The following is a 14823-nucleotide window of genomic DNA, read 5'->3' as shown; positions in this document are numbered from 1 at the left end:
TGCTTCTCTGTCTCTTCTCTTATTCTCTGCTTTGTTAGTTTGAGGTTGCACTGTCTAGTCAAGTGTATTTTTTGTCACGCTTTAATGCCATTTCACTTATTCTCCTTTTCAAAAATTAGCCTTGCAAACTAACTGGCTATTCTAGCCCTGATAACTTGACCTGTATTACTGTGAACACAGTGGTTACTGCAACAGTTGTTTAGTATTCACACAGTCACACAGAGAGTGTGCCAGTCTCATGCATACAGTCCTTAAAAGCATTTAGTTAAGAAACCCTGGAAACACTGTGAGAGTTGATTGTATAAAGCAGTGGTTCCCAAACTCCTCCAGAATAAATGGAAAAGCAACTGCTAAAAAAAAAAATTCAAGCTAAATTGTAGTGAAATAAAGGTCAGCATGATAACATGAGCAAACTCTTGTTTATTTTCTCTACATAAATCATGTTTATTCTACTTTGTTTCACTCTATAGTTCTCCCCTGATCATCCACACCCCGCCTCACCCCCGTTGGTGAATCACTGGTACAGTATGTGCTGATTTTCATACTCTACTGTTTTGGCACTTAGAATGCAATAAATTTTCATATGGTATCATTATGTACCAATATTTTTACCGGAGGCACCAAGTTATAGAGCATTACTTCAAACCAATCTACGTAAAATTTGGAAACATTATATATCATCAGTAGGAATGATCTCTAAGGGTATGTCATTATTTTAGACAGGGTGGATCTTGGAGGAAACAGCTCCTACGTCTCCACTACACTTTGCATTGTGGGACAACAGTGTTCAATAACATCTTAACTCAAAAATTCTGTAATTTTACAATGCAGGATGATTGTAAACAGCCTAACTATGAAATGCTGAAACAACAACCAGATCAGATGAAGAGGGGGAAATGTGGAGTGGGGAGACCATCAGTCATGATATAAGAAATGGAAGTGAAGAGTGGGCTCTGACCTAACAGCTGAAAAGACTGATGACTTTGCTATACTACAAATGCCTTCTATCAGCTAATAAAGACAGTGTGGGGGCGTGGGGTGGGGGGCAAGTGAAAAATGTTTCCTGCACCAGCTGAGGACTCAGGAAGTCAACCCACAGATTACACTGACAGCATACCTGCACACACACACACATACATACACAAACACGCAGGTAATGCATCCAGCTGCTGTTGCCCTCATCCCCCGAGTTTTATCCTCTGCTGCTCTTTCTCATCCATCTACACTCTCCTTCACATCTCGTTAGCATACCCCAGGAGTCCAAGCCACTTGCACTGCAAGCAAAGACCTCTTCAATGCTGTGAAGATGATACTGGTCTGACAGATCTCTAGGTCTAACCAGCACCAATGGTCATTTGAACTGTGCTTTTGTCTTCTCCTACAGTAATTCATTCCACTGCATGGATAACATAGCAACATGTACACCATGTACACCACACCAAAGTAAAAGAGCCCTACTGACGCAAACAACTGTTCTGGCAGAAAGCATAACAGTTGCAAAGCATCTGCAGTAGAGATGCACTGTTAACAACACCAACATCGGACCGATATTGTCCTCACGTACTCGTACTCATAAAACTACCATAAAAATACCCAACACTTGATACCACGTCACGAAAAGTAGCCGCTCGACACAAGTAAACATCTAAAGAGCCGCCATGATGCAGAGTTCAAGACGTTTGTTGATGCTTACCCTCTTTTTTGGACGCGACGTCATCATGAGCGAGAGACTCGCTGTCCTCAACATCATCCATTAATGACAGCAGCGACTTTGGAAACTGTCCGTAAAATTCCATGTAAAACTTAAATAAATGCAGAGAGTCCATCTGTAGACCGCAGCCAGCCGCTGTCCAATAAGTCCCGGCGGATGTAAACTAGTTGACGCCTTGGCAAATTAATCCGAAGACGAAGAAAAAACACCGCCGCCACCAGTCTGTAGGTCTGTAACCCTCTTTTCTTCGTAATAAGATGCTACAACTTCTCTTTGTGTACTTATTCTTCAACAAAACGGTCTGACAGCACAGGACACGAAACTTCACTCTTTGAGGTTCACAGCAGGGAAAACAAAACTGTTGCACACATGGCACCACACTCATACCTGTCCCCCCCTAAACAATGACAGGTAGGAACTAATTAGCTCTTAGACAAGAGGGACATGAAGAAACTTATATACTACACATGCAAATATATCATTAAAATACTAGTTAAAATGGTGTAAATGATAATGAAATAATTATCATATATAACACCATTTGTAACAGTAAACTTAATTCTACGAGTCCATAATAATGTTGTGAAATTATTATATTGAAATACATCATATACACATTAAACTACACAGCTTAATAAGGAACACAAAATCAGTAAAGTAAGTTACTAAAAAAAAAAAAAATGTAATGTGTCTAGTTAACTATGGTTACACTTGTAGCACGAAACAGCAACAATTATTTGTTACATTTAGAAAGTGACCATCTAATGAAAATAAAACATGTTTTAAAAGTTACTGTAAGAATTTTAATGTCATTATTAAGTACTTGGTATCAGCAAGTACCCAAATGTAAGTTCTTGTACTTGTACTCAGTCTGAATAAAAGTGGTATCGGTGCATCCCTAATCTGCAGTAAAAATGTGCAACATAGGAATGTTCTGGGGAGTGTTGTAAGTTATACTAACAAATACAATCCTAAAAGAATTAGCCAACCACAAAAAAAAAAAAAAAAAAAAACATTACTAAAAACCAACAGCCACCTTCTGTCAGTGGTGGAAAGTACATTAGAAAACAGTACATTTACTCAAGTACTGCACAAGTACAGTAAAGTACAATTTTACGGTTCAGTATTTGCACTTTACTCGAGCATTTCAATTCTATTCTTCTTTATACGTAAAAAATAATTACATCACTCTACCGCATTTATTGGATGGTTATAATGTATCAGAAGCTATGAGTTACCTTACAGATGTGTAGGTTTTACATATAAGATTTGACCAGTTTATAAAATATGATGCATTGATATATATTAACCTATCCAACAATATACACAGTATAATCATACAGTAATAATTCAGCATGTATATAATAATTTAACACAAAGGTAGAGGGTCATGCACAATAAGTGATACTTTTACTTTTAATACTTCAAGTACATAGTAAGTAAGTAGTTATTTCTACTTTTACTTTAGTAATCTACTACTAATGACTTAGTGTTATGGACATCACACATCTCCAACCTGGTAGAACGAAGGCTTAGACTGGCTGTATTTCTTAAGGCAAAATTCTGGTGCCAAGTTCTTGTTTACTTCTTCTTCTACAGATGGAGCACTTGACTGGAAACATCACAAACTGGCATGGGATGTGCATGAGCCAGCACTGGAGCACTCTGCAGTGGGCCATTAGAACTGCCCAGAACATCACTGGTACCCATCTACCGAGCATCAGTTATAGTTTATCAGGGAGGTGAGGTGCCCGCACAGAGAAGAAGGGGAACTAGGCCTGTCTTACTCTCAATATACAGCCCTGTGTTTAATAATGATAAATAAATCTACCTTGTACCTTGTAAAAGATCTAAATATTTCTTTCACCACTGCCCACAACCAATAGCATGCCATTACCCTGAATAAAGTGTACTGTATGACCACTGCTGAAATGCAAAAAATATTCTGAATAGAAGTGACTGAAATAAAGAAATGAGCTTTTCATCATGCTTCTGTGACCACAAAGCAATGAAATATTTGCATATAGAAAAAGGACATACACCCATCATAAATAAAACGTCTAAAGGCAACAATGTCTGACATTGTCTCAATATAAATATACATTAGTTCCATCCTCCTTTTCTAAGTCTATTCAGCATACTTCAGAGTCCTCTCGAGCATACATGTTGCTACATTGCTACTCACCGGTTAGTGATCAGATGTGGAAACCAGTTAGTCCAATTCAAAAGTCTCAAATGTCCAAATCTGTTCTGCTCCTGAAGACGAACAATAAGGAGTGTCCCTTTATGTTCTCTTAACGTGTGGTAACTGAGCCTGTTTTAATCGTGTGCACTGTGCTAGGTGGGTGTGCTGGGAAGGGCACAAAGAGTGGTGTCAGATAGGAGTATAACTGCTGTTTCAGCCTTTACTCTCGATCACTCAGTAACACTGCCTGCACTTACAGTATGTAGCTCTACTTAGCCTCTCCGGGGAGAAATAAAACAATAACGCTCCATTGTTCTGTTCAGTCCCTACACAGAAGATGAAGATGGAGGAAAAGGGAAGGGCCCGTCTTACGGTGAAACTCTGAAGCTGCTGCTCTTTCTGGTGACAACAGATGAGCAGTGTTACCTCACTGTGTTGTCCAGTCAACATAAAGTGCTGACCTTGGTCTCTGACTGCAACCAGACCTTCAGTCTCATCCCGAGTCCTCTTTATCAGATCACATCCCAGTCAGCCGGCAAGAGAGGGAGAGAGGCAGAGAGGATGGAGGGCAGACCATAGCTGCTGAGTGGCTGGCTCGGGCTGCTGCAGTCCCGGTTCAATAATCCGCAGACAGACATATAGATAAGAGCAGAGGGCTGGACGAGGGTGGTTTAGGTCGATACGCACGATGGACGGCCAGGTCAACATTCATATCTTACTCTATCACCGACTTCCACTGCTGTCCTCCTGGCTGTTGTATAGGCTAAATAAATGAAGCTATAATAGCGCTGTATCAAGTCTCAATCTCAGTCTGTTGAGTTAGCAAATCAGAGATCCATCAAACCAGAAAAAGGCTTTGCAAATATACCACCTTCAAATGTCACTTTCCCACCAGGATGTATCTCCTCAGTTGAATTGAGTGGCAAAACATCCTGCAACATGACCACCTTTAGTAGGGAAAACTGTGAAACCGGGAGTAAAACTAACCATTATCTGCTTAAATTAAAGGCAGTTAGACTTGACAGTGATCCATGACATGTGACCAGGAATCAGGTTTCCTGACATCTATATGTACCTGATTTCGACGACAGGAAAATACACATAGCAAAGAAGGCTTACAAAAAGTGGTTGTTTGGTCGTTATAAGTTATTTCAAGGTGGAACTCTGTTGGCAAAATTATAGCGATGAGGACACCAAAGGATATTTTGACTGAATATAGACAGGTCTGTACAGATGTTTTTATTTTATGACATCCTTGGAGAGACATGTTCATATTTTCATATTTTTGTTGATGATGTACTATGCGAAGTTACATTTGTCAATACAGTATATAACTTAAGGTATGATTTTATCAAAAAATTCAACCTATCTGACAAAAAAAAAATCCATTTTAAAAATGCACATTTCAGTTCCTGGATTGCAGTTGTTTCTGTGACTTATAACAATCAGGTTGCTTCTCTTTCCTCTGGCCTTTGGCAGTCTGAAGAGGGATCGTTCCAGTTTCTTGTTGATTTATTCAGTCAATCACACAACAGCTCATTCTCATTTTAGATGTATTTTTTGTCTATTTGTGGCATTCAACCTGAAAGCTAGTGCTGCTACTTAGTAGTTTTTCACCAATCTGTGGGTGTAATCACAGTGACATCATGTGCATACACTCTATTCTAAAATTACTCAGATATATTGTCAAGGAAGAGAGTAATATGACTGATTATGAATGATTACGAATATGAATATGAATGATTAAGTACTTAAGATATGATACTACTACTAATAAGTTTATTTATATAGCAACTTTCAAGAGTAGACATCAAAAAGTGTCTCTCAAAAACAAAGACAGTGCAACAGATATTAAAAGATTAAAAGCAGACAACCAGCTATAAACAAAAATCCTTTTACTACCTTCACATAAACCAGGCACTTTATATTAAATAAAAGCAAGTCAGAACAAATGAGTATTGAGATGCTTTTTAAAGCTGTCGACAGTATCCAAAGATTTTTTCAAAAGTTTAGCAGCTACAACCTCAAAACCAAAGTCTCCATTTGTCTTGAGCGTGGAATGAGGACCAATCAAAAAACTGATCACAGGACGTCAGATTCCTACCGATATTATACGGCTGCAGCAGCTCCTTAATGTAGGCAGGTCCCTGCCCATGCAAGGCTTTAAACATGATCACAAATATCTTGATGATGGCAAGGAAAACATTTATAACTGAAGCCTGAGTGAAACTCAGTTCTGAAGTTAAACTTTAATGAATATCATATCTTTTTATCATGCCAGAACCCTGCACAATAAGGAAGGTTTGAGTTCCAAAAAACCTAATGCACTGAATGTCTTGATAAAAAAGACAGAAACAAATGTGAAATGGATTCAAACTGTAGAAAAATAATAGACAAAGACTCAACAGCAATATCTAGTGGCTACCTACAGAACAGCACTTCCCAAATATGCACATGTTCCACCACGTCTCAGTGATGCACTGACAGATAACGGTGTACATCACCACTGACTAAAACAGTTCTTACTGTGACTTGAAAACTGTCATATGTTATATGTTAAAATCAGCGCGTCTTTGTTGCACAATCAAGGCTTCATCTCACTGAGCAAATTACAGACAACGGATGATTGGAGGTGAAGACTGATCAAAACTTAAAGGTAGAATGTGCATGATTTGTCAGTTGCTGCTTGTAAATACAACCAGAAAGATAGCTGATTGTTGAGTCTCATTACCAGGCCGCAAAATACAGACACTTTGAGTTTGTCAAATATCCTGAACAGAGCAAAATAATGAGACAATAAGCAAATACAGACAGAGGGCAGAGTCTCTGCAAGATACAGACACCGTCACACACTTCCATTGGGTCATAAGGGATGACTGAAAATGATTATTTTTATATGAATCTATTTTTAAAAAAATCATGCATAGTATTCCTTTATAAATGATCAAATCAGAATGATTCTGAATAGTAAAAAAGGAGAATCAATCAGCTCATGAATAAGGAATTAGCTCTGCATCTCTGCACTAAAGCAAATTAAATTGGATTGGTTTGTGAGAACTCACACAGCTGTGTGGTCAATGTGTTCAATAAATGCTGCAGAGAGTGAAATTGCCCTAACCACCAGATCTGCTCTCAGCAGCATTGGCCAGGCGGGCCTTTCATTTATCTTTTTCACACTCGATATTCAATTAATGGGAACGGCAATATTCAATCAAGTAATCCAGAATGAGAAACATTGTGCAGAGCACATACATTCAATCTGCTGCTGAACATAAGCTTATTGAAGTGTTGGGTTATTCAGACTTCATACATAATACCATAAGGAATATGTATAGAGTAAAACCCCACAAAGCACTTTTATTGCTACAAATCCTATGATCAGTCAATAAATGTCACATTATGTAGATCTGAACAGATCTTAAAGGTACTATATGAAAAAAAATTTTTTTTTAACTTTCAAACTATCTATTGGTTCTACGAAATATAATTAATTTTCAATCAGGACATGGCACCATTTCCTGCTCTCACAAGACCATCAGGCACACTGAAAAATCAGTTAGGTTCAAGGTCATCTTGTATTTAACAAGTCTTTGATTGTTCTCTGACCTAACCTGATTGAGCAGGCATTGACGTATCATAACCTTATAAAGTTGTTGTCCTGAACTTGTTAGCAAACGAGCAGCTGCCTATTTAGAAATCCTAGCAGTCACAGAGGAATATTAGCAGTCATTTGGAATCATGTTTTTGCCAGGGAGATGAATTTAAGTCCAAAATTCACTCTCTTTTTAACTACATTTGAGCCAACTCCTGAGAGAAATACACTTCTCTTTAACCGCTTAATGCACCACCATGTTCACCAGCTAGTTGCTAACTTTCTCCAACTAGAGAGGAAGTGTACATTGAGCAGATTTTGCTTTTTTTGCATATGGCTTTTTTTTGCTTGTATTACATGTTGTTGTCTGGGAGATGAAAGTCTCACTGGCCAAAATGTGTGGTAGGAAATATGACAAATTGGCCATATAAAATACCTAAAATAAAAAGAGCACATTTAATGTGAATTACTTGTGATTATTTTCTATTCAGTATTGAAGTTTGCCGCACGCTACGCATAGAGCTGAGTTAGACAGTGGCTTGCATGAATGACATGGCACATCTGGTGAGTTGTGCTATCTATAGGACTGAAAGGAGTGCTGGGGGATTAATTCTGGCATGTTAAATTAACATTTAACCTTTTTGTTGTGTTATATATTACATTCCACACATCACATGTGTCTGCATGTGCAAAGGACAAAGAAATGAACTCAGAGGAGTAGTGCTGCGAAAGCACTCTTTAATGCCTCTCTGACACTTTTTTTTCCTCTAGGTGAGGCAATAGAATATTCGCTAATATTGTCTTTGCATAATCTTTTTTTAAGCATTTGAAGACTTAATGATTACTACAGTGTATGGACGCTGGTCAGACAAAGCCCATTTTTCTTAAAATGAGAGACAATTTTTCCAAGAAAAGTGTGATGCAGACTTGCAGCTGCAGCAGACAGAGAGAGAGAGAGAGAGAGAGAGAGAGAGAGAGAGAGAGAGAGAGAGAGAGAGAGAGAGAGAGAGAGCTTATGTGGACTGACTGTGATGTAATAATTATTCTCAACATCATGTAGCTATTGATAAAGCCAGTCTAACATTTTAGTTAACTAATGTACATAAACTTGCCACCATAGGAACAGTGGTTGTTGAACAGTGACCTGAAACAAGCCATATTTTAAAAGTCAATGAATACATGCGTGTGTCATAGTTGCAGTCAATTACCACACCTCTGCTATTATATGGCTATTTAAAAATTGTTGTTCTTTAATGCAGGAATTCTGGAATACTACAGGCCATATTGGCTGTCAAATCAAGTCTTGCATAACCTCTGACAGTGGGTTTATCAGAGCTTGTTTGAAGCTGCAAAAGCTGGAAATAACACTGATGAAAGCAAAAAAGTAAAACCAACACACTGACCTGAAACATGTTCATTAGAGCTAGAAAGATGGCACTGTTGGGTGATGTTCTATGTGGTTTTATTACTATGAGTGACACCTTTCACATTTCACCCATTCATCTGATCCACTGTTAATATAAGAATATTGAATAGTTCAGTTTAATACTGTTGTTTATACTACAAAAGTTACTGGGACAGGAAAAAGTTTCATAGATTCAGCTCTACATGAATTAGTATGATTAGATAATGTGCTCAGTAGCAGTTTCATTGTAAAACTAAGTGAAATGCTTTTGCAGTATCCTTCTACTACCTTCACATAAACCAGGCTCTTTATATCTAAATGCAAATTTTACATGCTTGCAGAAAATCAATGTCATTACATGTATTAGATTTTCTACTAGTAATGTGAGCTTCTGACATTTAAATTACCATCTTGTTACTCATCACTTTTACACCACACAATGAAATCCTTTAGACAAAATAAAAATGAGTCAGTTTGATAGATATACTTTCAAGAAAGACTTTTTATACAACATCCATCTTGCACCTTTGTGGCTGCTAACTAATCATGTTTCTTCTCACCCGCCTGGTGAGATGAGAACAGTGTGGGACCTGCTTCTCTCTGCAGTGGCTCCAGTCACACTCCGGCTCTGACAGAATGCGGCAGAAAAACTGTCATCTGAATTCAATCAGAGGGAGGGTATACGAACTCTTTCTTTCTTCCTGAGAGGCAGCTGATACGACTCAGGTGCAGTGATTCCTTTTTTAACAACATGGACATAAATGACAATAGAAAAAAAAAAAAAGAAAAAAGTTTTGTTTTTCTGTATAATTACATTTTAGTCAGCCGTTAGTTGCATGACAGTTCCACTTGCATTTGCTGTAAATTACTACAGCATGTTACACATGCAGATTGTTGTAGCACTGATAAAAATGCTCATTTCTTACAAAGCCAAAAACAAAATTTCACTGTGTTACCTTGTCTTAATCTGCCTCTCCTCCTTCTCCAAACTGGAGAGCTCCCGCTCAGCCACCACCTCTGTTTCATGTTCAGCCGAGTCAGTCCCCTGGCTAAGGGGCAGGCAACTGCAACAGTAGGTCCCCATCCTGGTTTGGGCATCTCCCCTGCCCTGTTTCTGCTCTGACTCCTGCTGCTCCAGCTCTCACTGGTAAACCTGCTCAAGCTGTCCGGACAGTGAATGACTCATTCTAGATAATGTATATCATCACACAGAGCACACCTCAGGCTCGCAAGCTCTTAATGTATTCATTCATTGCAGGTTCCCGGGGTTAAATATTGCAAGTCCAGACAAGGCCTGATGGAAAGCTTCCTTTCTATTCTGCAGCACAAATGTCCACTGTACCAGAGTCTCAATCTGTTCTTTGTTTTCATCGTCTTTATTCACTCCGCTGCTATAACCTCCGACTGTATTTGTAGGCCCCAGCAGTACTGTACAGTATGTATTGTTTAACTGTCACAAGCCTCGTAATAAGTCCATTTGGACATGATATTGACAATGCAGCTCTATTTATAAAACGCTCTGGCCTTAAGTAAAAGTTCAGAGCGCCTAACAAGCAAAGGAAGAAGATAGATGCACAAACATAACAGCAGGACATGATTTAAACATGATACAAGGATCTACTGATGATGACAAATAGTCAACATAAATCACCCTACAGAGGTGAGAGAACTCGCTAGCTCAAGAACAGCCCATTTGCAATTCCATGGCCATGAATCTTGATATCAATTTCAGTATCCGTGCATCTGCTGCTCAAGACGGCGTTCACACAGGAACTGTTGTCATCTTCACAGGATTAATGAATCATGCTTCAAGGCAAGGTTGTGTGTCTATGCATGTCTGTTATCAGGGAAATGAAGTGTTTGTGAAGTGTTTGTTTCTCAGCTTTAAACATCACTCTCTTCTGTAAAAAAAAAAAAAAGAAAGAAAATCAACAAAATATTTTGAACACTATTTTTATGATGGTACAAAGACAGGCAAAAAAGCTGTATGTCTTGTTGCTGTTCTCTTGACCTTGAAATGTATTTAGCCCGTTCATTCACTATTTTCATTCCCTGCACAGCACACATGGTGCAATGGTGGGAAGAGAAGCGCAACAAATCTGGGAGCAAAATTCAAATGAGGCAGAGCAAGCTAAGGTGCTGGTACTAAAAAACTAGGTCTTTGAAGCTGCAATAAGAACAACCAAGGACCATGTGTGTTTTCAGATCAGCACTGATCTGATAATTTGCTAATTTCAACAGCAAATACAAATAAAATGTGTGATGATCATGCTCCAATCATAGAAGAATGCAAATAATAATCACCACTTTGAATATAACCAACAGGCATTTTTAAGCATAAAGGGAGAAATTCTGTCTAACCTGACAAAGCATCTCCTGCTACATGTTATAAGAGTTGATAGCAGTTTTTTTTAGTCCACTGTCATTTAATAATGTGCCCAAAATCAAATTTCTCCATTTTGCAAAGATAAGAGAGGAGTAATCTGATCCATCAGGATTTTGACTGTCAAGAGTGGCAAAATGATTTCAGAGTGTCTATTTTCAGCTGAAGGTCACTGTCTAAACAAACAGCTTGGAGGAAGACAGACAGAGAGACTGAACTGTCTTAACACACACACTCACACCGAAGAGTCTGCAGGAATTATGTGTATGTGAGCTAAATGCTGAATATCATATCTAGATATTGTATTGATATAAAATCATGGGGTAAAAGGAAAATTTATCCAACGATGAGGACTTACTATAAATTAAAATACATGCCCCCTGTAGTGCAACATCTGAGAATGTTATACATGTGAATTGCTTCTAAATATATTTGTGTGTCACATAATACCATTTGTACCATAAGCATGTGTTTTAACTTTCAAGAAAAAAAAAATGTTCTCAAATAACAAAATGAATCAAAATGAAGACAGGAGGAACTACCTTGACACCCGAGATGGTGTTATACATTTGGTCTATGACTTCTTTAAGTGGAAAGATTAAACGTTTTACATAATAAATATGTAATAAATGTACTACATAAATAAGTAAGATTCCTAATGTGTAGTTTAATGTGCTGAAGTGCAGAAATTGTTGGTAGGTGATGTATCCCTCTCAAGGTTGTATCTCTGCTCTCAAAAACAAATACACAAAAAATTCAAACCACAATGCAGCTTGGTTGCTAATTTGAATATTGACATGCATATGCTGATCTTGTGCTTGTCAGGCATCACTGCTGTAAACAGAAACCCGACAGACAAAATAAAAATGAAACCAACAACAGTAACAGCTCTTCAGAATTAACAAAGAGACACAATGAAAATTTAACAGCCAAAAGGCAGATTCAGTAAAGCTGCGATGTATCAACAAAAATCCTGTTAGGGTTTAAGATCATTTACTCAAGTGATACTTTAGATACTTTAGTTCGTTTGATGCCATGGTGTGAACATCTCTGCACTGTGGTGCTGTGGACTAAGTGGATCCTAAGTGACCCTACAATTCAGAGGTGCATAAACTACACTGATGGTGATGCTATCTGAGTCTGAAGACACCGCTTCAAGAAATATGTTTTTTGCAGTACTCTGTGGACCTCTGTGGAGGCAGTTCAACAAGCACAGCTGGCTCTGGACATGAAAATTGCAGAGCAAAGGCAGCATAATCTGTAAGGTGTGCCAACAAGCAGTTTCTCACAATAACTAGGCACAACAAATGGACTGGAAAAGTGTAAGAAAGAGTGACATTACAACCCCAATTCCAAATAAGTTGCATCTGTGATGGTATGGGGGTGTGGTGGTGGCCATCATGCCTAACTGTCACATCTGTGAGGGTCCCATCAGTGCTGAAAGGTACATACTGCCATCGAGATGACATCTTTTTCAGGGATGCCTCTGCTTATTTCAGCAAGACAATGCCAAGACAGATTCTGCATGTGTCAGAACAGCATGGCTTTGTAGGAAAAGAGTTCAAGGACTAAGCCGGTCTTCCTGCGGTTCGGTCCAGTATCCCATCAAAATTGTGTGGCACATTATGAAGTGCAAAATACAAGAGGAGAGACCCCGGACTGTTGAGCACCTTCAGCCATATATCAAGCAAGAATGGGTGGGAAAGAATTTCATGTCTTAGTTCCAACTTCTTTGGAACATTTAGCAGGCATCAAATTCAAAATCAGTGTTTATGTAGAAATAACAATGAACTTAATCAGTTTGAACATCATATAACTTCTCTTAGCACTATATTCAATTGAATAGTTTTTGCACATCATTGCATTGTGTTTCTATATTTAAGTTTTACACAATGTCACAACTTTGTTGGAATTGAGATTGTTCTTGAGACTGTGTCATCAAGCAGAGTTTAGCTCAAGTATGAGAGCAGACCTGTACATTTAACACTTGCTCACTGGAGCAGACATACAGAAGGAAAAGCGTTGCGGGTGTTATGGGATCTTATTAAGTGAAACATCTGTTCAAACTGGATGAACCTAATGACATACCCAATTTGATCCATACATTCTTGTCTGTAACATCCGAGCAGAGTTTATATACTGACACCCGCTCAGATAGCACAATAGATTTATAGATATCAATTTACATGTCCATATACACAGAGGACTGTTAATCAGTGAAGATGAACAGCTGCTGTTCATCATCCTCATTTCCTGTCAGCCTCACCTCAGCTTTGCTGAAACAAAGGCATTCAAACCGATCCTTCTCTCGTCCGCTGCCTGTGGCTCTATCTGATTGGTATTCATTGATGTGCTTGCAATCTTTCTTCATTACTTCCCATGGCACTCGACAAAGATTTCCAAACAATGTCCCTTTACATCCACGGCCATTTGAGCAAACATGAACGTTGCTTTGCATATCTAACAGAACCCTGTCTCATTTAAAATACTCAGTGGAATTTAATACTAATGTCGGTGAATTATGCTGTTAAGCTTCAATACATTATCTGAGGATGAAGTTTGAGGCCCCATTCTGAAACTTAATCTGAGCATTGATCATTTCTGAATGGGTCACGCTAGTGACTAGATTCTGCTGCTTCTTTGCCTCTTTGAAAAAAAAAAGCTATTTGGACTGTCTGCCTGCCTGAGCCCAAAGGAGGACCGGGGGGGAAACACTTTAAAAGTGATGTCAAGAAAATCTCATATCCTAAATCCAATATGGTTAAGTTGTCTCATAGAGAATGGCCCGGGACAAAGAAACACATTTGAAGTTTTACTTCACTGTAAAAGTTTCAAAGTCAAAGGTACAATATGACAGTTCAAAACACACAGATAGAGCTATCTGGGAACACTGTTTTGGTATCAGAAGACTTCTAACATGCACAATAACAACCCTAAATTTACACAAATGTAAAAGGAGCTGCAACTAATGGTTATTTTCATTACTGATTAATCTGCTGATCACTTTCACATTAATCAGTTAATAGTTAGGACAAATGTCAAAAATATGTAACCACATACAAAATGTGTGCTGCAGTCAAAATAGCAATTTGGAGCCCTTGTTTCCCCTCACTTCTTCCTCACCAGACTTGTGGAAGCTCAGGAAGGCCAAGTGTATCTCCAGCCTAACTCATTTGGCAAGTGCAAATATCTTTGATGTCAAACGCATCTAAAATCTGAAAGTGAAAGGTCATTTGAAGGACCTTGAGGCTAGTTTGTGCCCTACCTTTTTTGGCAATGATGTTTTGAACTCAGCAAGAGGTATGGATTTGCTGTGTTTGCAGAAAAGAAAGCTTCATTAAGATAGCCTTAAGATAACGGCCTTTAGGGATACTAAACTTCTTTTTATCCCCTATTAAAATGCCTTGCTTCAAAACTCCCAAAACACCTCATGGCTAATTAGCGCATACTGTCCTGATCAAAATTAGTCAGCTAGTTATAAAATGCAAGCGCACCCTAAAAACATAAAACGCAGCAGGAGAATGGAAAGATAAACAACCCTAAAAAT

The 14823-nt window shown here is 38.4% G+C and overlaps 1 protein-coding gene across 12 annotated transcripts in view; it reads right to left on the bottom strand.

The window, feature by feature from the left end:
- plekha7b (pleckstrin homology domain containing, family A member 7b) overlaps positions 1–14823 on the bottom strand; it is a 106836-nt gene that overhangs the window by 81849 nt on the left and 10164 nt on the right. The window contains exon 1 of one of the 12 annotated variants that reach the window (XM_084716544.1): positions 1694–1763. The exons of the other annotated variants lie outside the window; for them this stretch is intronic. The gene's annotated coding sequence lies outside the window, so the exon portion shown is untranslated. Of the gene's footprint in view, positions 1–1693; positions 1764–14823 lie in introns of those variants that run through there. 12 annotated transcript variants of the gene reach the window in all.

This window comes from Lutjanus erythropterus, chromosome 1 (assembly GCF_056507025.1).
Source record: "Lutjanus erythropterus isolate fLutEry1 chromosome 1, fLutEry1.hap2, whole genome shotgun sequence".
In the NCBI taxonomy this organism is placed as follows: Eukaryota; Metazoa; Chordata; class Actinopteri; order Lutjaniformes; family Lutjanidae; genus Lutjanus; species Lutjanus erythropterus.
The sequence above is the reverse complement of the archived record's forward strand: the minus strand, read 5'-3'. Positions and strand labels throughout refer to the sequence as shown.